This window comes from Hipposideros armiger, unplaced genomic scaffold, assembly GCF_001890085.2.
Source record: "Hipposideros armiger isolate ML-2016 unplaced genomic scaffold, ASM189008v1 scaffold_202, whole genome shotgun sequence".
Taxonomy (NCBI): Eukaryota; Metazoa; Chordata; class Mammalia; order Chiroptera; family Hipposideridae; genus Hipposideros; species Hipposideros armiger.
This window is the reverse complement of record NW_017731552.1, coordinates 2,469,098-2,484,459: the sequence shown is the minus strand read 5'-3', so window position 1 is coordinate 2,484,459 and position 15,362 is coordinate 2,469,098. Positions and strand designations below refer to the sequence as shown.

At 46.9% G+C, this 15,362-nt stretch overlaps 1 protein-coding gene across 3 annotated transcripts in view; it reads left to right on the top strand.

The window, feature by feature from the left end:
- The first annotated feature begins 293 nt into the window (after positions 1-293).
- RFX2 (regulatory factor X2) overlaps positions 294-15,362 on the top strand; it is an 89,628-nt gene continuing 74,559 nt past the window's right edge. For 2 of the 3 annotated variants that reach the window (XM_019653300.1, XM_019653299.1), the window contains exon 1: positions 362-444. The gene's annotated coding sequence lies outside the window, so the exon portion shown is untranslated. Of the gene's footprint in view, positions 445-15,362 lie in introns of all 3 variants that reach the window. The other variant, XM_019653302.1, reaches the window with a different exon arrangement.

The window sequence follows — 15,362 nt, the reverse complement described above, 5'->3', positions numbered from 1 at the left end:
CTCGGAGCGCCTCCCGCTCGTCAACCCTCCAAGCCTCGCGCGCCTCCCGCCAAGCCCCGCCCTCCATCGCTGCGATTGGTCGGGCCTCGCCCTCTTCCTCGCCGGGGAACGCCCTCTCTGACAGGCACTATGAATAGCCAATGAGATGCCCCAGAGCCTTGTACCCCGCCCTCATCGCGCCCGTTGGAGGCGGGCATGGGCGGGCAGTTAAGGGGGTGGGGCGTAGAGCCTGGTAACCGTTGCCGGTAACAACGCCCCGCCCCGTCGCGGCCGGCGGGCGGCGCGAGGCGGGCAGCGGGAGCGCGAGGAGGAGCGGCCGCTGCCGCCACCGCCGCCGCCATAGAGACTGTAGCCGTGGAGACTGTTACTTACCAACGGGGACCAACACGCAGCAGCCGCCGCCGCCTCGGGAGCCGCTGCCCGAACTCCCGGCCCGAACTCCAGGTGACCGATGCGACTGCCCGGGGCCCTGCCCGGCCGGGGATTGCGGGGGGCGGCGGGGACCCCAGACGGGAGGTCGGGGGGTGAGCAGCACAGCCCCCGCCGTTCATTCCTGAACGTCCGGGACAGCGCGCCCGCGGGACCTGCCTTCGCACCCCCAGTCCCGCTGTCGCGGCTGAGTTTGGGGGCTCCCTGAGACCCTTCCCTCCTTTTAACCAAACTTGGGGAGAGGCAGGGACCCGTCGTCTCACTTTTTATAAAACTTCCTGGTTAGGGGTGCCCGGGGACCCCCTCTCACTCTTATCCCGGAATTAGGGGTGCTCCGGTAACCCTTCTCAAGCTTACCTTTAAACTCCCTGAATTGGGGACGCCTGTGGACCCCTCTTCTCCCATTTACTCCCCAAATCTCTGAAATTGGGGCTCCCCTGGGACCCTTCTCTCACTCTTAACCTCAAAAACTTCTAATTGGGAGGGCCTCGAAGACTCTTCTCACCTTTAGCCCAAATTCCTGGATTTGGGGTGTCCCGGGGACCCTCTTCTCGTTTTGACCCCCAAACTACTAAATTGAGGACACCCCTGGAACTTATTTCTCACTCTGTAAAAGTCAGTGCGCTTGTCTTGGGGAGAACCCCTCCCCCTTCTCACTCTTCACCACAAACTCCCCGAAAATCCGGCTTCCTGGGGACCCATTTTTCCCCTTCTCCCCCCAAGTCCTTGCGTTTATAGTTCCTCCGACACTCTCCCCCACCTATCTCCCTCTTAACTCCACATTCCTGAGTTTGGGGGACCCTGGTCTGCCAGTCCTTACACCCCCCCCCCCCAGGAAGCCCCTTGCACCCCGCAGCTTCCGTATTTGGACTGATCGCCTAGAGAGAAAAGTTTCACTAAAAGGTTTTTTTGTTTTTTGGTTTTTTTTATTTTGTTAGAGAGCCCAACTTGTGGCCCAAACTCCTTGGTGGTATTTTCTCCTGCGGTTGTGCGAGTGCGTGTGTGTGTTTGTACATCCAAACCCCACCCCCTTAAATACTCCACCAACACCCCACCTGCCGCTCCCCACCCCACCCCACCCCACCCCCGCTCAAAAAAAAAAAAAAAGCACTTTATTCTTTTCCTTTTCACTCTGGCAGAAGCCTTGGCGCTTCCTCCCGGCTCCATCCTTGTGGGTTTTTCTTGCTGCTGCGCTAGAAAAGTTGGGTTTCCAGATCCTAGTGGCTATTTCAAGGGCCTCCGGGGGTGAGCTGCTCCTGTCATTCGGGCGCTGGCGGCGGTGCTGGTTCATCGTCCTAATTTTAACCTCCTGGTTGCCCCGCAGGAATGAGGGACAGGGCAGGATGCAGCGCAGGAGTCCAGGGCTGTGCTCCCCCATAGACCTCATTCCTGCTTCTGCGTGTTTTTATTACGACCTCCTCCAATTATTTCCTGCTTTGTGCAATAAACTGTCAGTGCTGACTTTCATGAGGCTTTTCCCCTCCCAATCAGCTTTATCTCTGTGAAACCAAAATATCAAATCTATACGACTCAGTTTCAACTGACTTCCCCAACAAAATAATAATAATAAACACAAAACATTAACAAAACAGTTTTTTTATGACCACATATTATCAACAATGTTTTTATCTTTTTGCTTAATGCTCTGAAATATGTTTGCTTCTATAAAGACCCTTATCCTCTGCCCTGGGGCGTGGGGGGGGGGTGTTGGTTACCCATTCAAGTTTAAAGACTTGAGCTCAATGTAAAATAATGTTAGAAATGGCTGCTCACCTGCTCTGACCAGAGAAATTAGTGTATATGGTAAACCCTCCCCAGAAAAGGAATTTAATTTTCTTAATGACCAGTGTTTCTTCTCCCTGAGGCTTGATAAAATATGGGAGGGGCTTGGTAGTTTTTAATAAAAAGACTTTCCATAATATAGAATGGAAATGTTAACTGGTTCTGCGATCCTGTGATATTCCAGCTGATTTGGGTTGGGAGTAAGTTCAGAAATAGTTTGCCCCTGCAGGAAAAGCAATACTGAATTATTTGGCCCTTCGGTGCATTCCTCTCTTGTCCCAGATAAACCCATGAGACGCTCAAAAGGGGAATCAGGAGGACAGGGACAGAGTTATTAATTACCCACAAGTAACAGAGGCAGTGCTTTGCAATTCAATTGGTATTTGCTTTCTAGGTGAAGAGCACATATTACCTTAAAATTTATCTTTCAACCACGTGTATCACAGAAGTGCTGCTGGCATGGAGCCATTTATCAGAAATGGAGATGCTGGGAAATTATCTGGCTCTTATTCCTTAGATATAATTTATAGTTTCAGATTTGAGTTATAATTAATGTTAATCAATATTTAATTAATTTCACTTGAATATTATAATTGAGTCAACGTTTTCGATGTTCTTGTGGGATTTTTATAGTCACGTGTGGTTGTTTTGCTCATAAAATTCCAGGGCCTGAATGAGCCATATCTTGTAATATACTTGGCTTTTTTTAATTAACTCCAGGTTGACCACTTATTTAAAAAATGATCCCCTTGTACACACCTACTTATTTGTAAAATGTGAAACTATTTGAAAAGCAAGGGAAGTTCTCAGAGAAACTGTCTCCTCACTGTGGGGACTCTCATAAACCTGGGGACAGGGACGTACAAGCTCTTATCCAGTGTCTGAAAGGCCAGAGCACAGCCAGCACAAAACATCCGTATCTCGGTGCTGAACTATGTGCATATATTCCCACTAAATGGGGTAGATGAGGACCATCGCCAACCTCATGCCAGTGCAGGTCAGGTTTTGTCGCCAAGTGAATCCATGCCAAATTTACCAAAAATTTTTCAGAACTTTTTAGATTTTGGCATTGTTATAAGGAATTGTGGACTTAAGTTATAAAAAAGGGCGTTTTGACCCTCTTTCTGGAATGTAAATGGCAATTAGCTCTACGATAGGCCACGTTCTCTTAGACATTTGCCTGGCACAGAGTGTGTACTTAATTTGTCCAATGAATGAATGAATGAATGAATGAATTATACATTGGGAATTAGAGCGAAAACGGAAAAATACCAAACACTTCTTGTAAACTCCAAGATCAGCAAAGTAATTCCAAGAGGGAGAACTTTAGGAAAGGAAGATGCGGAATCCAGGGGTGGGGTATGGGATAAGGAGTGGGTGAAGTCTGGAGTGAATTCGTGCCCGGAAAGCTTGGACTGGCTAAGATGACGTGTGAGGAGACAGGATTCTAAGCGCTCCCTGGCAGAAAAGTCTGGCCAGCTGCCTACTAGACACATCCAGGTGGATTCTGACAGGCAATTTAAATGCGAGGTGGCCAAGCTGAGCTCAGGATAGTCCCCCCAAATCTGCTCTTCCCAGGCTCTCCCCTCCCTTAGTAAGTATCAGCTGCTTTTTCCCCACTGCTCAGGTCAAAACTTTGGCATTGTCCTCTACGCCTTTCTCTCAAGTCACCAGCAAATCCCGCCCACTCACATTTGGTGGTGACCTAGAATCTGACCACGCCTGGCCACTTCCACTGCCAGCCCCCTGCTCCAAGCTACCATCACCTGTTGCCCAGATGATTCCAGCCTGTTAACCTGGGGGGTGAGATTGTTGTCTTTTTCTCAGCTCAGAACCCTCCCATGGCTCCCATCTCACTTGGAGCAAAAGCCAAAGCCTCCTCCCACCCCCACCCCAATATATCTCTGGCCTCAGCTCCAACCACAAAGTTCCCCAAACCCTCTGCCCTGAAAGTGCTTGGCCCAGGCATTTGAGGGGCTGTTCTCTCACTGCCTTCAGGCCTTTTCTCAAATGTCCCCTTCCCAGACCACCACTCAAAAGTGATGTACTCTTAGCCTCCTTCCCTGCTTTCTTGGTCTCCTTAGCCTTTATCACTACCTAACGGGCCATATATTATGTTTATTATCACTGTCCCCTCTTTGAATGTCAGCTCGGAGATGGGAAGAAGTTCTGCGTGTTTTATTAACTTCTATATCCCTGGAACCAAGAATAATTCTGGCACTGAGTAGGCCCTCGATAAATATTTGTTAAGTGAATCAATAAATGGTTTCCTGCACAGCTATGGGAAAACACATGTAGAAATTAAGAGTTGCTCCTGTGTGGCACATACCGCCGTCTGTGTGACTCCAATCAGCTCAGATCCGATGAACGGGGCAGAGGGAAGAGTAAAGGAAAACTTGCACGTCATAGTACTGGGTGCTACAGATGGGGGCTTTGAGGCCTGGCAGAGGAGGTTAATGTGTGGCATCTCCATCTCTGTTTATCAGCTCAGTGACTCCAGGTAAGGTTTGACATCTGTGAAATAGATAATCGAGCCTGTATGGTTGCAATATTAGAAATAATATCTATAAACAGTTTAGCATAGGGCCCGGCACATAATAGGTGCTCAGCAAAGAGTGATTATTATTATTACTATTAAGTAAATAAGCAGAAGTGGCCTGGGATTATTTATTTTTTATTTTGGTTTCCTGCCCAGTACCAGATGCTGAGGAGACATTGAGTGAACATGTCATGCTTGATTGGGCGGGTGAACCTTACACCGTCTGTTTTAGGGTGGGAAATGCCCTTCAATTAGGATAGAAATTTACTGGTACAACTATGTCACCCTGCAAGCATAAGTGCTTGGCAAAAAAAACAAAATAACTCACTTGCAATTCCACATCTTGGTTGTGGTATAGATGCTTCTGAAATTACTCCCCAAACGTGACACTTTTGGGTTGGTTTTGCCCAGCAGGCAGAACTTCCAGGTGAGAACATTTAAAAACTAATTTCTCTTCTCTGTTATCATGCCAACTGGTCAAAGTCTGGAAATCAGCCACTTGGAGGTAAGACCTGGCCTGGTCCTCATGCCAGGACTTGAGTTAGGCCCTCAGGGGCAGGCAGCCTGGCCTGGCTCCTAGCTGCACCTCACTTCTTTTTTCCTGAAGTGCATTCTTGTTTGATGATACATAGGTTTTGATTTGTTTCAAAACGCTGTTTTATGCCCTGGCAACTCCTTATTCTTCTTTTTAATTTTTGTGAATGCTATGACTTTCTGAAAAATATAGTTGACTTCCCAAACCTGTAGATGATGCATACAGCAAGTGGATTTCGGATGCTCCGAACAGATTACCATAGTCATATTTATTTTAAAAAATGAAAAAAATTATAAAGCCATTAAAAATATGTAGAGCTTACATGTAATGGCCCAATATGGCGATTATTTGTCATTTACTATGCAATGAAGCCCAGATGTGCTGTATACAATAAGCCCATTTCTACTAAGATCTTTATAGTTATTTTGAGCACGTGGGTGTATGAGAGAGAATTTCAGAATTGCGTGACTGGTATCCAGGAAAATTTTTCAGGAGGTGACAACTGAGCTGAGGCTGAAATGATGAGAGGGAGCAGCCCTGTGAAGTTCAGAGGGAAGAGCCTTCCAGGCAGGGGGCAGCAGGTGCAAAGGTCCTGGGGCAAGAGGAATCAGCTAGGCTTGGTCAAGGAAGAAAAAGCCTGCGTGTATCTAATGCCTGGTAAGCAAAAAGTGGAGCGGCAGGGAGCCTTGGAGGCTATGGGAAGAGTCTGGATGCTATTCTAAGTATAAATTAGATTGTTGGTAGATTTCTCCTCTATCCATCGTTGTCAGATCCATGGTATCCAGTTGTTTGCTGGAAGACCTGCTTTCTGGACCTCTGACATTTGTTATTCATTCATTCATTCATTCATTCATTCATTTCCCTCTGAGTCAAGCACTACCCTGTGAGGTTACCAAGACCAAAATTGACTAGGAGAGGGAGCCAGCTTCTAAAAGAGGCTGTCCTGGATGTCACTGATGGCTCAGTGAGTGCACAGAGCATGCGTCGGAAGCTTGCTGACTGGAGGTTGGCAATGGAGGGATTACTCTTGCCATAGTCTAGGCAGAGGGCGACAAGGGCCTGCCCCACAACCCCAGCTGGAGGGTACTGGGAAAACAGGGCCATGGGGTTCTCAGGGGCTTCAGGGACCTGGTGACTTGCTGTGGGACAAGGGGCAGGAGGGGCCCAGAGAATTCCCAGGCATCTAAGGATCAGGTGGAATGTTGCTTCAGTGAGTCAGGGACCATGGAAGAAGCTGCTTTTGGGTGGGGGAGCCATGAGTTTATTTGTGGGCTTGGCCAGTTTGAGACGTCGGTGGGACATCTGAGTGGGGTCATTTCCCAGTAGGTAGCTGGATTTCGGGGTTTGGAGCCGAGTGGGAAGACCAGGTTGGAGGTCAGGATCTAGGAGCTGTCAGCATACAGTTGGTCATTTTAGTCATGAAAATGGATGAGATCACCCAAGGAGAGGGTGGGGAGTGAGCAGAGAAGGCCAAGGGCAGGGCTGTCAAAATTTAAGGAGCAGGAAACCAATGAAGAATCACAGGAAAGTGGGTTGTTTTTTTTAACTATGGCAAAATATAAAATTTTGAAACATAAAATTTACGATTTTAACCATTTTAAGTATACAGCTCAGTAGCATTAAGCACATTCACACTGTTGTGCGACCATCCCCACCATCCATCTCCAGAACTTTCTCATCTTCCTAAAGTGAAACTCTGTCCCAATTAAATAGTAGCCCCTTACCCTGGCACCACCAGCCCCTGGCACCACCATCTACTTCCTTCTCTATGAATCTGACTCCTCTGGGGACCTCCTGTGAGTGGAATCACAGTATTTGTCCTCCTATGTCTGGCTTATTTCACTGAGCATCATGTCCTCAAGGTTCATCCATGTTGTAGCAGGTGTCAGAATGCCCTTCCTTTTTAGGCTGAGTAATCCTCCATTGCCTGGATGGACCACTGTGTTTATCCATTCTCCCATCCATGGACACTTAGGTTGTTTCCATATTTTAGCCATTGTGGATAATGCTGGACTGAAGAGGTCTTAAAGGGATTCTTAGGTGGAAGGAGAAAGTGGAAAGGCTCTGTAGGCAAAGGTGGAGTAACTCAAGGACTGAGCACCAGGAGGCGCGAGGCCTGATGGAGACCAGAACCATTAGATGGGGAGCAGTCCCAAGGGAAAGAGGGAAAAGGACGAGTCCCCACAGAAAGGCAGAAGGCTTGGCTCACAAGCACCTGTCCCCCCAGAAAGGTGTTGAAATCAACGATATCGAAGTCCATTCCCAAAGTCGCAACAGCACTTTATTATGCTTACATTTTTTAAATGCACACTTTATTTTTTTAGAAATGGCGCCGTGTTTCTAGGATATGTTTCTGTCTAAAAGGTGACCTGTGGGGTAAGGCCTTGGAAGCAGTGTCCAAAAGAAATGAGCAGCCCACAAATATGTTCCGGCCCCACCCAGGCCAGGGAGAACCCAAAGAAAACAGGCAGCGCGTTCCTACCTCTACTGTGCTTCTCAGCCTATGTATAGGCAGATGTAGACAGCTTTGAGAAAAAATAGGATTGGAACTCCAGACCCACAGAAAACAGCTTAGAGGTTGTGCTTCCGCTGTTTCGAAGAATTCTTCATTTTCTAGAATTCAATTTATTGAGGACTTCTTTATGTGAGGAGCTCTCTGGGGCTTCCGTCCACTCAGCAAATATGTGTGGGCCCCAAATCTCAAACATCTGAGGAGCTTATAATTAGTCAAATAATTAAGTGTGTTAATATATCACCATGTGGAAAGTTAAGAGGAGAGAAGACGCTAGAAAATTTAAAAATTGTTAACAACCATTGGCCCATTGGCCACTGACATTCAGATCCAATGTTAAAGCATAAACTGGGTGTATTATTTTAGGAGCTTGTCAATCCTGTAAATCATGGTATGGTTATACAACCAGGAGTAAATAGAAATTATTTTTGGAAGCCCCGTGTGACTCAGTTCATTGCTGGCCTTAGGTCACAACTGGGCGTATTTATCAACTGGTCTGTGATCACTGGGGAGACCCCAGTGTGCAAAAGAAAAGAGTCACCAGTTAGCAGTTATTTAATTTAAGAAACTGCAGGATGGTGGAGTTAGAAGTGGCGACAAGGCAACAAGGTGGTGCACGCCACCACACCCCCCACACCCGCCCCAACTTTGGGTTGGAAGCTGCTTCCTCCTCCCTTTTGTGGGGTCTGCACAAGCCTAGCTTCTCTCCTTATTATAGCTCCAGTGGCAGCCAGGGTCCTTTGTCCTCCTAGCAAGGGGCCCAGCCCGCCTCTCCTGTCCTAGGAGCAATGTTTCCCCAGCCTCGGCTCAGCACCAATAAGTGCTCCCCATATCACTTCCATGTGCTGCATAGATGGGGGTTCCTTTGCCTCATGATTCTTATTTACCTCTTCATCTCCTCCCACCCACCTCACCTGCTCTCTCCTGGGGGAGGAAGGGATGGACAGTTTTACTTATTTTGTTAGCCAGACTGATGGACTGGCCCCTTCCCTTTGCTGTAACCACATTGTACTTAGCTCAGCGTTCAGGGCTTGTCTCCATCCAGCCCCATCTTCATTTTCATCGCCTCATCTTTCATTTACTTTTCCAAATGGGCTTGCCATCCCTTAAACAGGTCTTATACTTCTGTCTCCCCTCTCTCTGGAATGTCTTTGCTACTGATGACAATCCTACTCTTCTCTGAAAACCCTTCTCCAGCACTCTCTGGCCATGGAGCCTTGAGACTTTAGTTGGTGAGCTGAGTGGGAAAACATAAGACTAGGGTGGGGTTTCTCCTCAGCACTGTTGACATTCTGAACCTGAATGTTCTTGGTGAGCGAAGGGGCTGGAGGCCATCCTTGGCCCTATGGGGTGTTGAGCGGCATCCCCGGCCTTCACCTTCCAGTAGCACCCCCCGCAAGTCAGGACAATAAGTGTGTCACCAGACATGGCCAAATGTCCCTTGGGGATCCGAATCACCCCCTAGGTAGGGACCATAGGACTAATCAGCCAGAAGTGGCAGTGACTCCTGAGTTGGCACGGCCTGAAAATTTAGCATCTTGGGCATACCCTAGTGATTTATGTCTCTTATTTCCTGTTCTCAATTGTAAGCTCCTGGAGGGCAGGGACAGCTGTCCCTGCCACACTTCCCACAGGGCTAAATATGTAACACACGAGTGAATAAAACACGAGCCAGAGTGCTCTTCAGAGGGCGCAGCCCATGTCAAGTAATGGCGGCCTTTTTTTTTTTATCTTTTTAAAATTAGTTTCAGGTGTACAAAACAATGTACTAGGCATTAACACCCCTCACTAAGTGATAAACCCCCTCCCCCAATCTACTACCCCCCGACATTGTATATAGCTGTTACAGTTCCATTGACAGCCTTTGGTTTTAATGAAAATCAAAAATCATGAAACCCTTGCTTGAGATCTGATAGCCTTTAAAAACCCCATGGTTTTGATTCAGTCTAGATTAACATTCCAGCCCTTTCAAATATGCAATTTTCCTTTACCAAATCCCAAAAGAAATTTTAATCAAAGGCCTCTACTGTTAACTGACTTTTCTTGTGGCCAAAATTGCACATCAAGTTCTTTTCCAGAAAGAGCAGGGGTCTTACAGGGAAATGAAGCCTCGTAACCAAACTGCTGCGGGGTCCGCTTGCCAGGAGCTGTGGACACAGTGGAGAATACTAAATGCCTGATTCTGTGTCTGAGCCAATTGCAACAGCTTGATTCAGATTTGTCTTGCTTTGGAACTTTGCCAAGATTTCACTCTGTTAAAAAGTCGATTGAAACAAATATAGTTGTGTCTATTAGAATCGTTTCATCAACAAAACATGGCACTCAAAATTTGTCGAGTGAACAAATTCTTTTTGCAGAGTGGTAGGGCAACTTGTCAGTATTTAGAACCTTAGCTTTTGTAAGTGGTGAACGGTTTTGAAAGCCCACCGTGCTGGAGAAAGTTGTTACAGAGGGTCAACAGAGTTGTGTAAAATTTACTCACTTTGTAGGTAAATATTTCGCATCCTGGCTCCCTTCCTGAAAGATCCGCTTCCTCAGTGCTATTCCCCAGCTCAGGAGCCTTTCCCATAAGGAAATGCTGGTTCAAGGTCATGGCCCAGGTGGTCCTGGTGGACATGTGTGGGGTAGGCTCTAAGGGAAACTCATCGACCTGAGAACCCCCTTTCCCCGTGACGTCCTTTCCCTTTGCTCTTTAGAAACGTTCATATGAGCCAACCACCCACTGCATTGCCGAGGCTGGGGAGAGCCCTATTTCTGATGCTCCACCAGGGAGCCCCAAATTTCTAGTTAGACTGTCATGACTCTATTGGGAATAGAGGTAATTGTTAATGCCAGTCAAAATAGAAGTCAGTTAGGCTAAGATGAACTTCACCGGTAACAAAGTTCCCTGTTGTTTCCCAGTAGAAACTGAAATCACTGCGCGTCCGGGTGCCTTGTTACACAGCTCTTATCTAGAATGACGTATGCCATCATTTATGGAGCCAGTCACCTTCTCTAAGCCATGTAAGACTGTCCAGTGCTGTAGGAATTCCTTTTAAGGAACTGGAGATACTTGGACGTGGAAACATAAGGTCAATCGGCTGTGATTAGTAAACTCCTGTGAAAATTTCTTAAGTGGAACCTAAGAGTTTCAAGGGTAGAGACTTCCACCCAGTGGGAAGGGCCGGGCAGTCCAACAGTTCTGACAAAGGCTCGTTCCTCTTCTGCTTCAAACCAAGGAAGGAGGGCTTTTCGAGAAAGGTGGGGAACTATATACGGGGAATTGAATAAAGCATGTGTGTGTGGGGGGAGCAGCTCTCAGTTGTAACCACTGTTACGGGGGCAGCCACTGTTAGGTCCTCTCCTTCTCCTCCCTCCTTCACCCCATAACCCACTGACCCCTAGTTCCCACAGGTCCCGCTACTCATAGGTCTCCTGTGTTGACCCTGTCCGTCCCATTTCCGTTTGTGCTGTTCTAGTTCAGATCCTCTAGTTCAGGACTGTTGACATAGCCTTGGGATTCTCCCCTTGCATGAAGGGTATGGCTCAGATCCTGTCATTCTGCCTTCTCCTTATGAATCTTCGATGTTTCCATTGCCTTCAACAGTGGTCTTAAGCTGTTCGGGGGTGACATTTGATGTCTTTGTGGGACACTTCAGAATACCAGGGCATGTAATTAGATCATGCAAACGCGTAATGTTTTTATTAATAAAACATGATTAAATCATAAACTGTGATAGTGGAGTAAACTTCTGCTGTCAAATCAGGCATAACAGGCTCCTCCAGGGTTTCCCAAATTCTGCAAAAGTTGCAGAGAATTTGTTTTATTGTTCACTGCTTTTCACCAGCAGAGAAGAGGGAAACTCTACCAAGGGTTTAAGAAATCTTTCTAGGGCAGATTGTTTTTAATTTGAGAAACATATCCATTGCATATTTTCCTGCAAATAGGCAAAAGTGCCGTTTTTTTATTTGAGCAAAGAAAGCCTGCAGAATGTTTTAATATTCCAAGGAAGTGGGGTGGCAGGAGTGGGGGATGAGGGGTGGGTGGGGTTTGGCAAACATTCTCTATAAAGGACTAGATAGTAAATATTTTAGTCTTTCCCAGCCAGATGGGCTTTACTGTAACTACTCAACTCTGCTGTTGATAACACGTGAATAAATGGCTGTGGCTGTGTGCCAATAAAACTTTATTTATGGGCACTGAAATGTGAATTTCATATAATTTTCATGTGTCACAAAATATTTTGACTCTGTTTTTTCTTTTTTTTTATTGTTAGTTTCAGGTGTACAGAACAATACAATAGTTACCCTTTTTCACCCTCACCAGGTAACAAACCCCCCCATCTATTGCCCTCCCACCCCCAATATCATGCTTATCTATTACAATTCCATTGAATCTGTTCCCACTCTCTACTCCATGTCTGTTTTTTCTTAACCATTCAAAAATGCAAAAGCCATTCTTAGCCTGTGGACCATACAAAACCAGGTGGCAGACTGGGCCAGATTTGGCCCTTGCGCTGTGGTTAGCTGAACTCTACCTTATAGGATGGAGTCCAGGGGCTCTCCGGCATTCATAGCCTTTCTCTGAGTGGCCCAGCCTATTTTCCCAGAGAGCCCCCAACCCAGGCCCTCAGCATCAACCAGCTTTGCCCTTCTCCTGCCACCCCCAGTCACACACACACACACACACACACACACACACACACACATCTGCTGGTGCCCAGTTCCTGCTCTTCAACTAGTCCATTCTCTCTGTCCACCCTCAGATCCTGGCTGTCCTGCAGGGTCCAGGATGGGACCTTCCCAGATTCCCCATCTCATGGTTTATGGTACCATGTTCCACCTCGAGTCTGCACCTGTCACCTTTGCCACATAAGGAGTTATTTGTGTCTCCTTTTCTCTCACACACAATGTAAAACCCTTGATGATAGAGACCATGTCAAACTGTCTTTGTGGGACAACAAACAGAGTAATTATTTGTTGAATTGACTCGAGTTCTTATTAGATTGAGACCTTAACCAGCTCTAAAAACCAAGTCCCTGACTTTCTAGTAAAATAGGGCCTCGTAAGATAGTTGTGAATTCACAGTTCGATTTATTCTAAGACTCTTCTAGGTCACGATTGTCCAATGGAAACATAATGCGAGCTGCCTGTGTAATTTAAAATTTCCCAGTAGCCGTATTTTTCAAAGTAAAAACAGATGGGTGAAATTAATTTGTATAACATATTTTATTTAATCCAATACACCCAAAACGTTATTTTAACAGAATCTATATGAAAAAAATTTTTATTGAGCGATTTCACATTCTTCTCAGTTTGCTAGGACTTTGAAGTCCTGTGTGTATTTTACACGCTCAGCACGTCTCAGTTTGGACCGGCCATATTTCACGTGCTGATTAGCCATGGGGGGCTAGCACCACTGTGTTGGACAGCACAGATAAAAGCATTAAAATGCAGACAGGCACGACTTTTAGGTTGTCCCTGTTCTTGTAAAAATGCCATCACTATTTGAACTACTTACTGGTGTTCGAATACTTCACAGTCACTGTAGTTTGAGGTCACTCACAGGGTGTGAGTAGCACAGGTCCCCCTGACTCAAATGCTTTCCATTTTCTAAAGTGATCACAATTGGACTTTGTACACAGGTGTGCGTTCCGGGCCACTGAGCAGTTTGAGCCCAGAATGTCATAGTGACCATTTCAGAACTTTGGGATCCTTCTGAGCAGTCCCCGTAAGTCCGTTTACTTCCTCTTCTACATCGCGGAAGTCATGTCTTTTCATTGTAACAACTCCAAATCCTGCAGCATCAAAAAACATAAAGGGCAAAAAGAGCCTCTGGCTCCCTCCTCCTGCCTTTCTCACCACTAAAAAAGTTCCATATAGAGTCTTTTTGTTTTTTTTAAAGATTTTTATTGGGGAGTTGGGGGATGGGAACAGTGCTGGGTAATTGAGGGAAGGGGAACAGACAAGTTGCTGTCATTTTGTTCTTCAGTCTAGTTGTGGAGGACGTTGCTTCACTGGCCCAAGTTGGCACCATCATTGCGCTCTTCCCAGGCGAGGCAGATCAGTCGCCGGCTTCTGGACGGCCACTCACTGCGGCTGCTGGCCGCTCACGCTGGCTGCTGGCTACATACCGTAGCCCATGGCAACCCACCTGCCATCGCCAGTGACTCAGGGCGGCCCAGCTCCAGGTCAAGCTGTTGTTCAGCATCTTAGCTGTCGAGGGCAGTGTCACTGGCCCGCACATGTGGGATCCGAACTGGGCCCTCTGGCGTCCCAAGCCAGTTCTTAACCAACGCGCCACTCGGCGAGCCCTCCATGTAGATTCTTTAGAATATGTTGAATGCAGATAAAACATATATGCTGATGCTTTATTATTTTTTCAGTTGAGATATAATTCACATCATAAAACTTACCCTTTTTTTTTTAAACTTACCCTTGTAAAGTGTACAATTTAGCGGTTTTTAGGTATAAGGTGATACAACTGTCACCACTATCTAGTTCCAGAATATTCCATCACCCCAAAAAGGCATCCTGCCCCCATCAGTGGTCACTCCCGACTCCCCCCCCCCAGCCCCTGGCAACCACAAACGCACTTCCTGTCCCTGTGGACTTGCCTGTTCTGGACATTTCACATAAGTAGAATCACACACTGCGTGGCCTTGTGTGTCTGGCTTCTCTCACTGAGCACCGTGTGTTCAAGGCTCATCCACGTTGTAGCCATTGTCAGCACCTCCTTTTCATGGTCAAATAATATTTCTTTATCATAAAAGGGATCATATTCTGCCCACTTTCCTGCAACCTGCCCAAGTCCATATCTTTCCTTATCACTATTCGTGTGTCCATTTCATTGTTTCTGTGTAACTGCGTGAGGTTCATTGCACGGATGTGTCCTGATATCATTAAATAGCTCCTTATTGAGGGGCATTTCATTGATCCTTTATCACTTTTACCAACGACACTGCAGTAAATTACCTCATCCAAACATATCTGTGCATGTGCATGAGATGTTTGCAAGTTCCCAGAAGGGGAGCAGCCTCTGCATTAGATCTCTCACTCACATTCCCGCTCTGTGCCTGCAATGAACGTGACTGTCCACCCGTGTCCTTGGATGCACATACACCATCTCCAGCATGCCCAGCTGCTGCCACCTCCTCCCACTCCCACCCATGCCATAGGGCTGTCACCATATGCCTGTCTTTTACCCTTAACTCCCAGTCTCATTCATAGAATAGCAGGTCACAGACCTTTTGACAACCTGGTGAAAACGTGCGTTCTTCCCCCCAGCAAATGCATGATAAACGCATCCATTGGATTCTGCCTGTGAGTTTGCAGGTTCTTGGACCCTCTGTGACATGTCTGTGGGCCAGCCCCTACTTGTACCCCAACAATTATGCTCTGCCTGTTTCACAGCCCACATATGGCTGAGTCAGCCCCGGTCTATCACCGGAGCTGCGCCCATGCCCGTGTGTGCCTCTGGGGGAGGCCCGGCCGCTCGGCAGGTTGGAGCCCACACAAGTTCAAGCTTGTTGCCTTGACTCTGAGCCGATTCTCACATAGCAATGGCATTTTCTACCCCTTTCAAT